This window comes from Lichenostomus cassidix, chromosome 1, assembly GCF_008360975.1.
Source record: "Lichenostomus cassidix isolate B80296 chromosome 1, HeHo_3.0, whole genome shotgun sequence".
Lineage (NCBI taxonomy): Eukaryota > Metazoa > Chordata > Aves > Passeriformes > Meliphagidae > Lichenostomus > Lichenostomus cassidix.
In genome coordinates, this window is record NC_139479.1 from 28,285,270 (window position 1) to 28,297,362 (window position 12,093).

Here is a 12,093-nt window from a genome sequence, read left to right on the forward strand (position 1 = left end):
CCTGTTGCATATATTTTATTTGGCAGCAAGCTATTTCAATATATAACACTGACATTTTTCAAGCAAGTCAGCTCTGATTTTGAAACCTGAAAGATTTCAAGGATGGTGGTATCCACCTTAATTCTTTACTTCTGATTTACTTCTATGATAATGTGTGTGGGGTTTTTTTTCCCCCTTATTTTTGATGCTTTTGTAAGAGAAACAGGCACTCAACTTCATATTAAGAGTCACAAAATCCGTTAAATACTTACTGATATAAAATCAATGATTAACAGAACCTTTGCACATTGGTGATGCCTTTAATAATTATTTCACAAGTCTGGACCCAGGTGTCATGATAATTACAACCAATAATGGCTCTAATACCTTTTGAATTGATTACCATGGATCTGTTCATACTTGCCAAGAGAGAAATAAGCCAAAGACTGCTGCAGTTATTTTGATTTGTACCTGAAAGGTTTCCAGCCTTTAGAAAAGACTCTGTAAATTAGAAGCAAGTCTAATTGTGTGCATTTTTGCCCAGGCTTTCTAAAACAGACATGAATACTGCAGGGCACAGACAATATTTTTTAAAACATAGCTAGAAATAACTAATACAATTTTACATAATGAATGGTAAAAACAAGAGTAAGCTGTGAACAGTAGTACCATTTAGGTTAAAGCAAGATAAAATTTAGGCATAGAAATAAATTATCAAAAGTAAAATTTACCTTTTCTCCCTTTGAGCCAAGTTGCATAGTATTTGTCCTTGGAAATAGGCATACTGGGGACTGTGCAGTGAAGGAGGCTGAAAGTGGTATCAAATTTCAGTAGCGTCTTATTTGCTAATACAGAGTGAAGAAGCAGGGGACCTTTTGCTATATAAGTCATTTATTCCTCTACAATGTTTTTGGAGGTTAGCAGTGTTAGAATAATACTTCAAGTTTTAATATTACACAAAGCACTTATGTTTATGACACCCTCAGCTCAGCTCATATAGTAATACGTGGATGATTTACCAAGTCATGAAAAGGCTTGTGCACTATACAGCTTAGAACATGTGAGCTACAACCTCCACCTGAAATATTTGTATTTGAAAAGTTCCAACTTTCACATTCCAGGTATCAATATTAAAAATGTCTAACCTGTTAATCAGGGCTTCCCAACTTTACTTTTAAACATTTAATGAGGCAGCAGCAAAATATATACATAATATTAATTCATCAATGGAATGGGAAACCAAGTCAGTAAAGCCTTCTTTTATCTCATCTGAATTTAAAAACCATTTTGGGGTATCTAACTTCAGGATTTCAACTGTTTGGGGTCCCTGCACAGTCAGTGGAGAGAAAGAGAGAGAGACTGGGACACCCAAGCACAATTCTGCCATGAAGGAATGTGACATTAATTTCTCACCAACCCCTGAAGAGGAACTGTGAGGGATTACCTAACACTAGATAGACATTGTTCACATTTTGATGCAAAACTCCAAACTTATTGATGCATGCAGGCAACCAGGATGCCTGTGCCACTTCTGATTTGCTACCTAACCCCACAGTTCAGCAGGCCTAAGGATAGTCCTTGGTGAAAAGTATTAGAAGGAGCTGACTTTAGAGCTGCTAGGAAAATTAAAACCGCAGGACTCATTCCCAGTTGCTAGTAGAGTAATTAATAGATTACTGAAATAAACACAGTTCAAGTATTATAATTATAACTGTAATACTCTCAGGGTATTCACACAGTACAAAGGCACAGGCCTCATGATTCATTCAGTTTCTTCAGATATCAGTGAACACAGAGAAGATGCCACCAGAACAAACAATTAACAGATACTTCATCCTTTGTCATGACTCTAAGGCATTGATCATGTGCAAAGGCTGTCCTCAGAAGACATATGTTACTGGCTATCAACAGAGGTTGATCTGGTTGCCTAAAAGTATCAGGTGTCATTTAATATTGTGTCCTGCCTGGCCATAACTGCTGTTCCAGAGGAGCACTATGAAGGTGTGGGTCTCACACAGATCCTGTGCACCATCTGCCTGCCCCTGGAGAATGTCTTAGAGTATCTCAAAATGCCGATAAATGCCTACATTTAGGCAAAAGACTGTGCATAACTTTACGGCAAGCCAACAGAATAATGGAACAAATAGGTACCTTATGAGAACAGAAGTGGCAGAATCTGATCCAGACATATTTTGCTATTTGCACCCTTTGGGATCAATTTGTGCCAAGTACATTTAAAATGCTGTCTATAGACTCTCTTCCCTTCTCTTGAATTAGAGTGACTGTTTATCTGAAAGGAGAAAGAGGATAGATATGATCTAATTTACATTTAAAATATACCAGAATTTGTGGTTAAGGGTGTAAAACAATACACATTAAAGGAAATGTCAAAGCCATTCATAAAGTAAGATCTCTTTATAGGTTGCAATATAAGCAGAGATTGTATCAAGTTGTTATTTTTTCTACATTATGTTTATTGCAAATTTTATAAATTCTCATTTCATATTAATATTCAGTATTTGTACAGTATGTGGACACTATGTAAACATGAATGTTCACATTGTCATGTTGTTATGACAATTTGGTTCATTTTTTATAACTTCCATAAATTATCTATGAAACTGCAAACTAGCTTTATCACTGGCATCATCATTTTCAGAAGCATATTAAATATTTTGTGAAAAGTGTATCAACATAAAGGAACAAAGGGAATAGCTCATCATATTTGATTATTTTATGATATATTTATATAAATACTTAGCATGGTATGTTTGATGACTGCAATCAGGCACCTGGGACAAGATCAGAAGAAAAAGCTTTACAAGAGTGTCGGTTCAATAATGAATTTAAATCACTGAGAATTTGCAAGTGAAAACAATAAGATCATGATATCTGTGTAATTTCTGGCTTTGGTGTAAGTGCACTGGGACTGGCACCGGCATGCTTTGAACTGCTGCAGTGACCTGGTAGATCTTTTGGTCCTGCAGATTCATTTTAGTGGTCTAATGTCTCTGCATAGATTTACCCCATGAGTCAGGGGTTGAGAAAATTCATTCATGTTCATGCTTGTAAGCCCCTGGGACCAAATACATGTAAAGAAGAGTCTATGACGTTGCATTAGATTTTAACAGCAGGAACAGCATCACCTTTCTGGCATGTTCTCTTCAAAGACAGACAAATATAAAGCACTTACTGTAGTCTTACATGGAAAACCTAAAAACACTACGGAAAAATATGCCTGACACCAGAGTTTGTCTATAATTGAAGGGCATCTCTCCATACAGCAGAAGTTTCAAAGTAACCAAACATGCCTGTTGCTTGACAGCAAGTAGGAAAGCATGAAGTCATATGAATAATCTGTCCAACCAGTTGAATAAGATTTTATTTTTATAAGACACCATTTGGTATGGGTACTTACCCAAGCAAAATCATGTTTCATTTTAGAATTTATATTTTCTTAATTTAATTAATTAATTAATTGGTTTTACTATGGAATGCTATACATGGCTTAGAAAATGAAAACACTTCCAGGCTAATTGGCCAGAACCAGTTCATAGTGCCTAATTATTAGCTGATGAGACAATAACCCTCCTCTTTTTAAACATCTTACACCACTTTGAGAAGTTCTGATGCAGTTACACACATACATATTCTTTGGCACATAATAGACAAGCAAGTAAAGTCTAACATAATTTTCAACTTTTTTGTCAATGACAGTATAACAGAATTCCTGCCCCAAGCATTATGCAGAGAAAGAGATGCCAATAAATCTCTTTTGTGTCTGCAGGATAAATGAATGAAACTGTTAGGGGTTTTGGCAAGTTAGCGTGGTTTTCTACATATCAGTAATTTTCATTGTAGAGGAAGCTCAAACGTCACTGCAAATTATTAGGCAACAAATTAATCTGAAATCAGCAGGAAATTACACAGAATGTCACTGAAGGAAAGGTGAGGTTGTGCCTTAATTTATATTATTGACATCTGTTAGTTCCAACTGGGCCTCAAACAAAGCCTTTTAGGATAAACAAATCAGCATTTGCTTTGCTGGAAAACTTCTGACTAGCTCTACTGCCAATCTGCACTTTCCACTGGCCTGTTGCTAGTCCAAAAGATTTGACGGTATGTAAGGTTCAGACATCACTTCAAACCTCTGAAACATTATGTGGATTTACATGTGTGCTCTTTCTTATTCCACTCTGATGACAGATTCTAGTTTTCCAGCACCAAAACAGAGTGCCTTCAAGATGAAGGTGCAGGTCTGGGACATGTGGAAGCACCATGCCAATGCACACTCATTTCCCATGATTGAAATGCCCTGAGAATGTGTAGCCAGTGATTAGCCACCACTGTTGCCCAGGCTGTTAGGAAATGTTTTATCACAGTGACAAGGAAACCTTGTGGTACTAAAGCAGACCTTGTGGAACCAGTAACAGTATGGGACCACCAGTGTTGTTTAAAATTATTTCTTGAGGGATGTTACCCCATATGCAGACATGGATTTTGAGAACAACATTGTACTAGGAAATGAATTTTGCAAATGATTTGAGTTATGACAAACAAAGTACAGTCATATGACCCTTAAGTGATAGTATGGTAAAAACCACCACACTGAAGAAACACTAGGGTGCTAAAGGAGAATACAGCAATCCTATAGCCATCTATGGAAAATGATAATCAAATTTTACAAACTACCGTCAAGGAAAGTTCTTGTGGAAATCATTATTGGTCTGCTCTATTGGGCTCACATGGCCATGTTTTTGTTGCTGAGAGGCTGCAGAGGTGGCTTCTGTGAGAAGCTGTTAGAAGTTTCCTCCATGTTCAGCAGAACCAATGCCAGGTGGCTCCAGGATGGATGTGCCATCAATGGTATTAAGGCCTCCATTGTGTTATCACATTTAGGAAGGTAAAAAAAAAATATTGCATTGATTTAATTGTAACCAGAGAAGAGAGAAGTGAGAATATGTGAGATGAACAATTCAGCAGACACCAAGGACAGGGCAGAAGGAGGGGAAGAAGGTGGTCCAGGCTCTGGACCAGAGATTTCCCTGCAGCCCGTTGTGGAGACCATGGGTGAGGCAGCTGTGCCCCTGCAGCACGTGGAGGACCACAAGGATACAGAGGTCCATCTGCAGCCCATGGAGAAGACCCACACCAGAGCAGGTGGATGCCTGAGAAGTAGCTGTGAGCCCATGGGAAGCCTGTGCTGGGACCTGTGGACACATGAAGAGAGAAGTTCATGCTGGGGCAGTTTTCCTGGTAAGACTCATGACCCTGTGGGGAACCCATGATGGAGTAGGCTGTTCCTGAAGGACACTCATGGAAAAGTGACCCACATTGTAGCAGTTTGTGGAGAACTGTTTCCTGTGAGATGGACTCACATTGTAGAAGTCTATGGAGGACTGTCTCCCATGGAAGAGATGCCACACTACAGTAGTAGAAGAACTCTTTGAGCAGCATCAGGAACAATGTGTGATGAGTTGTCTGTAACCCCCACTTCTCATCTCCCTGCACAACTGAGGGAGAGGAAGTACAGCTTGAAAAGGAGGGAGGGGTAGGGCAGTGTATTTTTATGATTTATTTTACTTTTCATTACTCTGCTCTGATTTTGCTAGTAATAAAACCAATTAATATCCCCAAGCTGAGTCTGTTTTGCCTATGACAGTATTCTGTGCGTGATCTCTGCCCCTTCTTATCTCAACTCATGAACCTTCCTTACATTTTCTCCCTAATCCACTTGTGGAGGAGATTGGTAGAGCACTGTTGGGTGCCTGGCATCCAGCCAGGGTCAACCCACTACACTATGTATGCTGCATACATTGAAATTATCTGTGACAATATTTATTTAACGTGAGTAACTAAGTATATATAGGTGAGATGCATGGGGGTAGAGCTGGAGCAACCACCAGTATCAATACAGATGAAAGAAGAAGATTTTGAGCAGCCCTGCAAAGAAGGACTTGGGGATATTGGTAGATGAAAATCTAGAGCCAACAATGTGGACTTGGAAGTAGAAAAATCAACTGTATCCTGGGCTGCATCTAAAGTGTGACCGGAAGGGCAAGGGAGGTGATTCTCTACCTCTACTCTACCCTCATGAGACCCCAGCTAAAGTAGTGTGTCCAGCTCTGGGATCCTCAGTACAGGGAAGACATGGACCTATTGGAGCAGGTTTCTTTGAAAACTATGAAGATTTGATGTTTCTACATTAAATCTCCTTTCAATTGCTTGTATTTTAAAATGTGTGGTCTAAAATTAAATCTACACATCACGCAGAAGCCAAATCCGTAAATCTTGCAAAGCAGGGAAGACCTGATGGTTTTGACCAGCTCTAATTATCATGTTTCTACTGTTGGTTACCTTCTTTTTCTTCTGGTGAGAAATGAAATTCATTATTTTGTTAAAATAGTCTCCTAACTCAATGTTCCCCTATATTTGCCCATGCTTTATTGTGTTACCAGCTGTACTTCCCACCCCAAATAAGTAATTCCCTTATGAGTCCTATTAGTACTGGTAGAATCAGTTTTTGTTTGTACTGGGCAGGAAGCTTAGGGAATGCGTTGGTTTTTATTAATGAACAATGCCAGAATTCCTTTACAAACTCCAGAGAATTTTAGACTGCTATTAGAAACTCATTCACAACCACATATGAATCACTATGGTTTCCGTGAGCAAGAATGCTTTACTTTGAGTAGGGTATTACACATAATAACTGTGCCACTAGCAAACATCACTGTGATGTTTTGCTCTCTATCCACATCTGCTTGCCAGACTGTTCAGTAGCTGTTTCTCTCTGCCTGTGCTCAGATATTCTGACTCCTAAGAATCTTAGGGCAGTTAGCCAACCAAAAATTTACATTCCCTCTTGCTAATGCCCAGAATGTTAACACTTTTAATCTGTTTTCAGATATCAGGTGAAATCGATGAATGACCCTCCTATGTGATATTCTTTCCTCAAAAATTTCTGAAAAAAGGAGATATTTATCCTAATTTCAAAATCCTAGAAAGTTCTGGGAAGAAGCATCCACGAGCTCAAGCAGAACATCCTTCTCTATCCAAGAGGAAACAGGAACAGACAAAATAATAAGCACAACTATGCAGACTATCCCATATTCATCCATCTAGCCATGGAATTAAGTTAGAAACAGCCCTTAGTTCTTGTTGCAGATGAAAAATAGAGAAAAATAAGGAAAAAGGATTCTTCTGAAAGTGATTCAGCTCTTAGTCAGGTTGCTTGATTGTAAACAGCCTTTTAGCCTCTCCACTTATTTTGGGACAAAAAAACCCCAAAACCCCTTAAAGCAACAGTGCTGTTAATTTAGATATTGCTATGATGAACCTGCAACTAGGCAGGACAAATCTACTCCTGAGTGCTACTGGATGTACAACGTAAGTTGAATAAACAATGAAAGACTTATTTTCCATTAAGAGCTTGACATTTACAAAGTGACTGCATGACATATCATGTCATGTGTTATGAACTTTTAAAATAAAGATCCAAGCTGAGCACACATTCAGGAATTATATTAAAAGAGGTTTGGATTTACTCACATTACTACATTAATTACCCATAAAGAGCCTGGAGGCTGTCTTCTTCTTTCTTTTTTCTTCATTGCATCATTATGACGAATATTTTTTTTCTCAAAATAACAAATAATTATATTGAATTGGGATTAGGTGTTTCCACAGTAACTTCTTTCACCCTCTAAGATCTCAACCTTGCTACTCCTCAAGGGAGCACAAAGATCTCTCCCACTCCAGTGCTGTGGAAACCAGGAAATGGCTCGTCTCAAGTGAGATGCAAAATTATTTTTCCCTTCTAGATTTCACTTATGTTCCCACTGAAGTGCAATAATAATTGAAATTATATAATTCCATTGAATTCCTCTACTGACTCCACTTTTTTTTTTGCTTCATTCTGAATTTGTCTGGATTTTCTTTTAATATATAAAATGGGACCTATTTTCTTTTACCAAATATGTTTAGAGTTTTATTAATGATTTTACTAACAATATTCCTTTTAACTGCTAGCCCAGCAAGTTCTTGCTTTTAGAACAAAGCCTTATGGCAGTGTCAGACTGGTAGTTAGAGTTCTGACTAAAAAAAAAATAGAGATTGAATGGGAAATACTCACTGACCTAGGCTGAAAATTTGGAGGTAGTATGACTTAGAGGAAGATCACTGTGTCAGGATTCACCCCAACCAGCCCCGCACTGCTCTGAGAAGTAAAATTTGTTACTGGGTCATGTCAGTCATCATTTACAGAACTAACACTGATACCGAGGAAGGTTTGTGAGAGCAAAAGTAGATGATTTTGTCATTTTGGTCCTTTCCTTTAACTACTACTACCTTTTCCAGGTGTGGACTTTTCACCTCTGCCCCAGTACATTGCAAAGCACACACACCTCAAATAGAAGAAAATCACTTAGAAAATACTAATTGTCCTGCAGATTTCTGTGCCTCCAAAGGAAGCAGACTCACTGTGGCACTGTGTAAAGTCGCAATGGGTTTAGGTAGTCTTATATCAACCATGGAGTTGTACGAGGGTGAGATGGGACCAAAGGCTGCCCTGTGCTATACACAGAGGATGCCAGACACCTCCAGCAGACTCATGGCATGACTCAGCAGTGAAGCTAGTGTCACCCATGGGAAAACATATTTAATAAATGACAAAAAGTATGGACAGGCAGAGGAGAGAATTGAAAAAAAAAAAAACAACCCAAGGGGGAGAAGCAGCAGAGAGAGCACCGAGGCCAGAGCAGGAGGCAGAGGAGGATCTCAAGTTGGGAGACAGTGGCTTTTACATGAAGGGCAAGGAACCCCTTTGAGAATCCATGCTGGATCAGAGCAGAAGTGTGAAGAGGAAGGCACAGCAAAAACAAACTGACATGTACTGACCATAGCCCTCATTCTCCATTTCCCACTCTACCACATCACATGTGTAAATAAGATGGGAGTAGAGGAGTGAGGTTTAGCCTGGGAAATGGAGGAGAAAAGTTATTGCTCTAATGTTTGTCATTTTATTTTGTTTGTTTCTCACTATCCAAACAAATTAATTTTTCTCAAGACAAGTATGTTTTCCCCCACCATGGTAATTGGTGAATAATCTCCCTATCTTTGCTTCTGCCCACAAACTTTCTTCTGCCTAATTTTCTTTTTATTGCCTCTCATCCTACCAAGGCAGGGGAAATGGGTGAGAGTTTGGGAATTTGGCTGTTACCAATGGTTAACCCACTGCTGAAACCAAAATGTTTTTCAAGAACAAGATCTGCTTTATCAAGGCATATAAAATCATCTGGAATATGAGGTGTGGAGGGTGAGCTGTTAAAGGTAATTTTTCCTCCATATAATTATGGAGAAAAAGATTTTGTCCTGAGAAAGTGAAATCTGTTGACGAATTTACAATTGATTTCAACCTCCTTCTTTCTTCTTTAATGTGCTGCCAAATTGCCCTCTTTGATTACTTATTTTCCCACACTGATAGCCTCTCTGACCCTTTAACTTCACCGGACTTTTCATTTCCTTTCCAGTTCTGGATGAACTTTTCCCCATTACTTAGGGAACTTACTATTTTAAGTGCTCTTTATCAAGTGATGCTTCCATTTCATAGACTTCAATACAGAGTTTCCTTTACTCTTTGATCTCAACATCAACTATTTGTCCCTTTATTTATTCCTTCACACTTTGTGAACCTCTGAGGGGCAAAACACATGCAATTTGGCCTCGTAAGACTTCTAATATTGTGGGTCATCCTTGAGAAGACTTTTTGCGTGCTGCTGCAATAAAAATGTTGCATAACAGAACAGTATTGAAAATTCCCTCTGTAAATTTAATCCTGCTGGCAATCTTCAGGACAGGAAAAGCAAAAGCAAATGGAAGAAATGTAACCTCTGAGTGGAATTCATATTACAGAATTCCAAGATCAAATAGAAAAAAACTGTAACAATCTATACTGATAAAATATTGTTTTGACAAAAACACAGGCAGATAATGAATAATGCTAAATAACTTGGGGGGGTTATATTGTTAGGGGTTTTCTTTCCCAAGGTAAACCATGTAAACCATGTAAAACTTGCTTCAAATCCTCCTTCCTAAGCATCTTTGGATAATTGACATTATTATATTACATCATAAAATAATACTATTAATTTCCCTCAAAATCAGAAGAAACATCCTTGAGATATTTAAATTTGGAATGGAAGTGATAATATTTGCAAAATCATGAGATGCAGAGACAGACATAAAAATATAAATGGGGCCAAGAAATCTGAACTCGTTCTGAAACAACCCAATCAATTTTAAACGGACAGTTAAATTTATTAATGGTGTCTACCTGAGACAGAGAATCAGTGTGATCTGTAAGTCAAAGGCCTTACCATATTTTTTGAATTGTCTTATGGTACCTCTAATTAAGGTGTGGATATTTCTCAGAATTTATAAAATAAACATATTAAAAGCTGAACTTGTTATTGAAATGGTTTATCTAATACAGGACAGCACTATTTTTCCTAATGTTCATCTATATGAACTTCTCTGAAAAATCTTTCCATACTTCTTATTTGGAATATGAAGCATGCATTCTGGCTGAAATGCAATAGCACAGGGAAACAGAGTAATAAACTTTCTGAGCAACAGGGAGGAATTTTCTTATGTTCTTCTAGGGTCACTGCGTGTTTTTTTCCAAAATCCTTTGCATGTTATGACTTGCTCCATAGAAGAATTACCGTCCATGGTACATTAAGATGTTTTTTGATCTTCAATTTTCCATGTTGGCAGGTCTATGTATTATATTTATATAAATCTTATGTGCCATCAACAGTTTTTGAACATAAGTCAGACATGTCCAGACTGGTCAGTCTATTCGTGAACTCTCAGGTAGGTATTTTAAAAAGTCAGTGATCATTTTCCCTTTTTTCACTAAACAAACTGAATGGGATGCAGAGCCCTTGATGATTTATTAAATGGCTCCATTGTAGCTGGAAATCTTAGAGCAGCTGGCCAACAGCTGCAGCGTGCCCCAGCAGTCAGTACCTCAGTCTTCAATCTGTTGGAAGGATTCCACTTATTCACAACTGCGCTTTTGGTTTTCAGTGGGGTGATCCCAAAATGCCCAGGCAGTTTGTTCTATTCATCCAGTCAAAGGCATTAAATAATACAGAGGCAACATTCTCTAAACTCTTTCTAACTTCTCTGCATGAACGACCCTTTCTTGTTTTTATAATAAGCCCTTGGAGAGTGCAAGTGTAGTCGTTCATAATGTTTTCAGGTTAATGTCCATTTAGAATTTGTGAGCTTCTTCATTATACAATTCTGTGCATGGAATTTATATTTTTTTTCCTACCTATGTTCAAAATAAACAGTATTGCAAATAATAGGCTGTTCCAAATTACACTAAAGTTGCCAAACTTGTGATTTCAGAGAAGAAAAGAAAGAGAAAAAAAAAAAGAAAAGTGACTCACTGTTTAATCAGTATGGTTTAGATTGGTTTGTAATTGGGTCTTGGTAGTGTAATATGAAGGAACATGGACATAAATCTGGCTTGTACTCACATGAAGCCTTTAATCTAATCAGAGTTACAAATATTGCTTGCAGGAATAATACTTCTGCTATGAGAATGGATTTTTGGTCGTTCACATAGATGCTGGATAATACTAACTCAAGCACATTCCCATGTGGTAGGTCATGCTGTAGCCTCCACTATTAGCTCTTACAGAGTTAAGCACAGAAATCATTGCTGATTATAGGGAAATTTGTCCTTTTTTATATAGAAATTTTATCAGTCATAATATTCATTGATTTTCTCTCATGTACTTTATTTTGTCTAAAAGCATATGGTGGTATATGGTGTCAGACGCAGCTGATTGGCCTTTGAACACTGCATCTGTGCCCATATCACTTTCAAACCCAACTTCAGCAAGTTGAATGATGTTCAGTGCTCAGCCAGGACATACTTTCTCAAGTGTAACTCAAGCTTGCTTGGAAAGAAGGTGTTGTTCAGCCACTGGTGACAGACAATTTATAAATTACTTGAGTACTTTATCTTTAAAATCATATATTAAAGACTTTGGCTTGATGGGGTTTGGCTCTGGAGCATCCTTCCCTCTTTAGAAGTGCTGT

The 12,093-nt window shown here is 37.9% G+C and overlaps 1 long non-coding RNA gene across 1 annotated transcript in view; it reads right to left on the bottom strand.

Moving 5' to 3' along the window:
* Positions 1-2,261, bottom strand: part of LOC146444405 (uncharacterized) — an 88,928-nt gene extending 86,667 nt beyond the window's left edge. Inside the window, exon 1 of the long non-coding RNA XR_014849371.1 lies at positions 2,131-2,261. This is a non-coding gene — a long non-coding RNA (uncharacterized LOC146444405). The remainder of the gene's footprint in view (positions 1-2,130) is intronic.
* Positions 2,262-12,093: the final 9,832 nt, after the last annotated feature.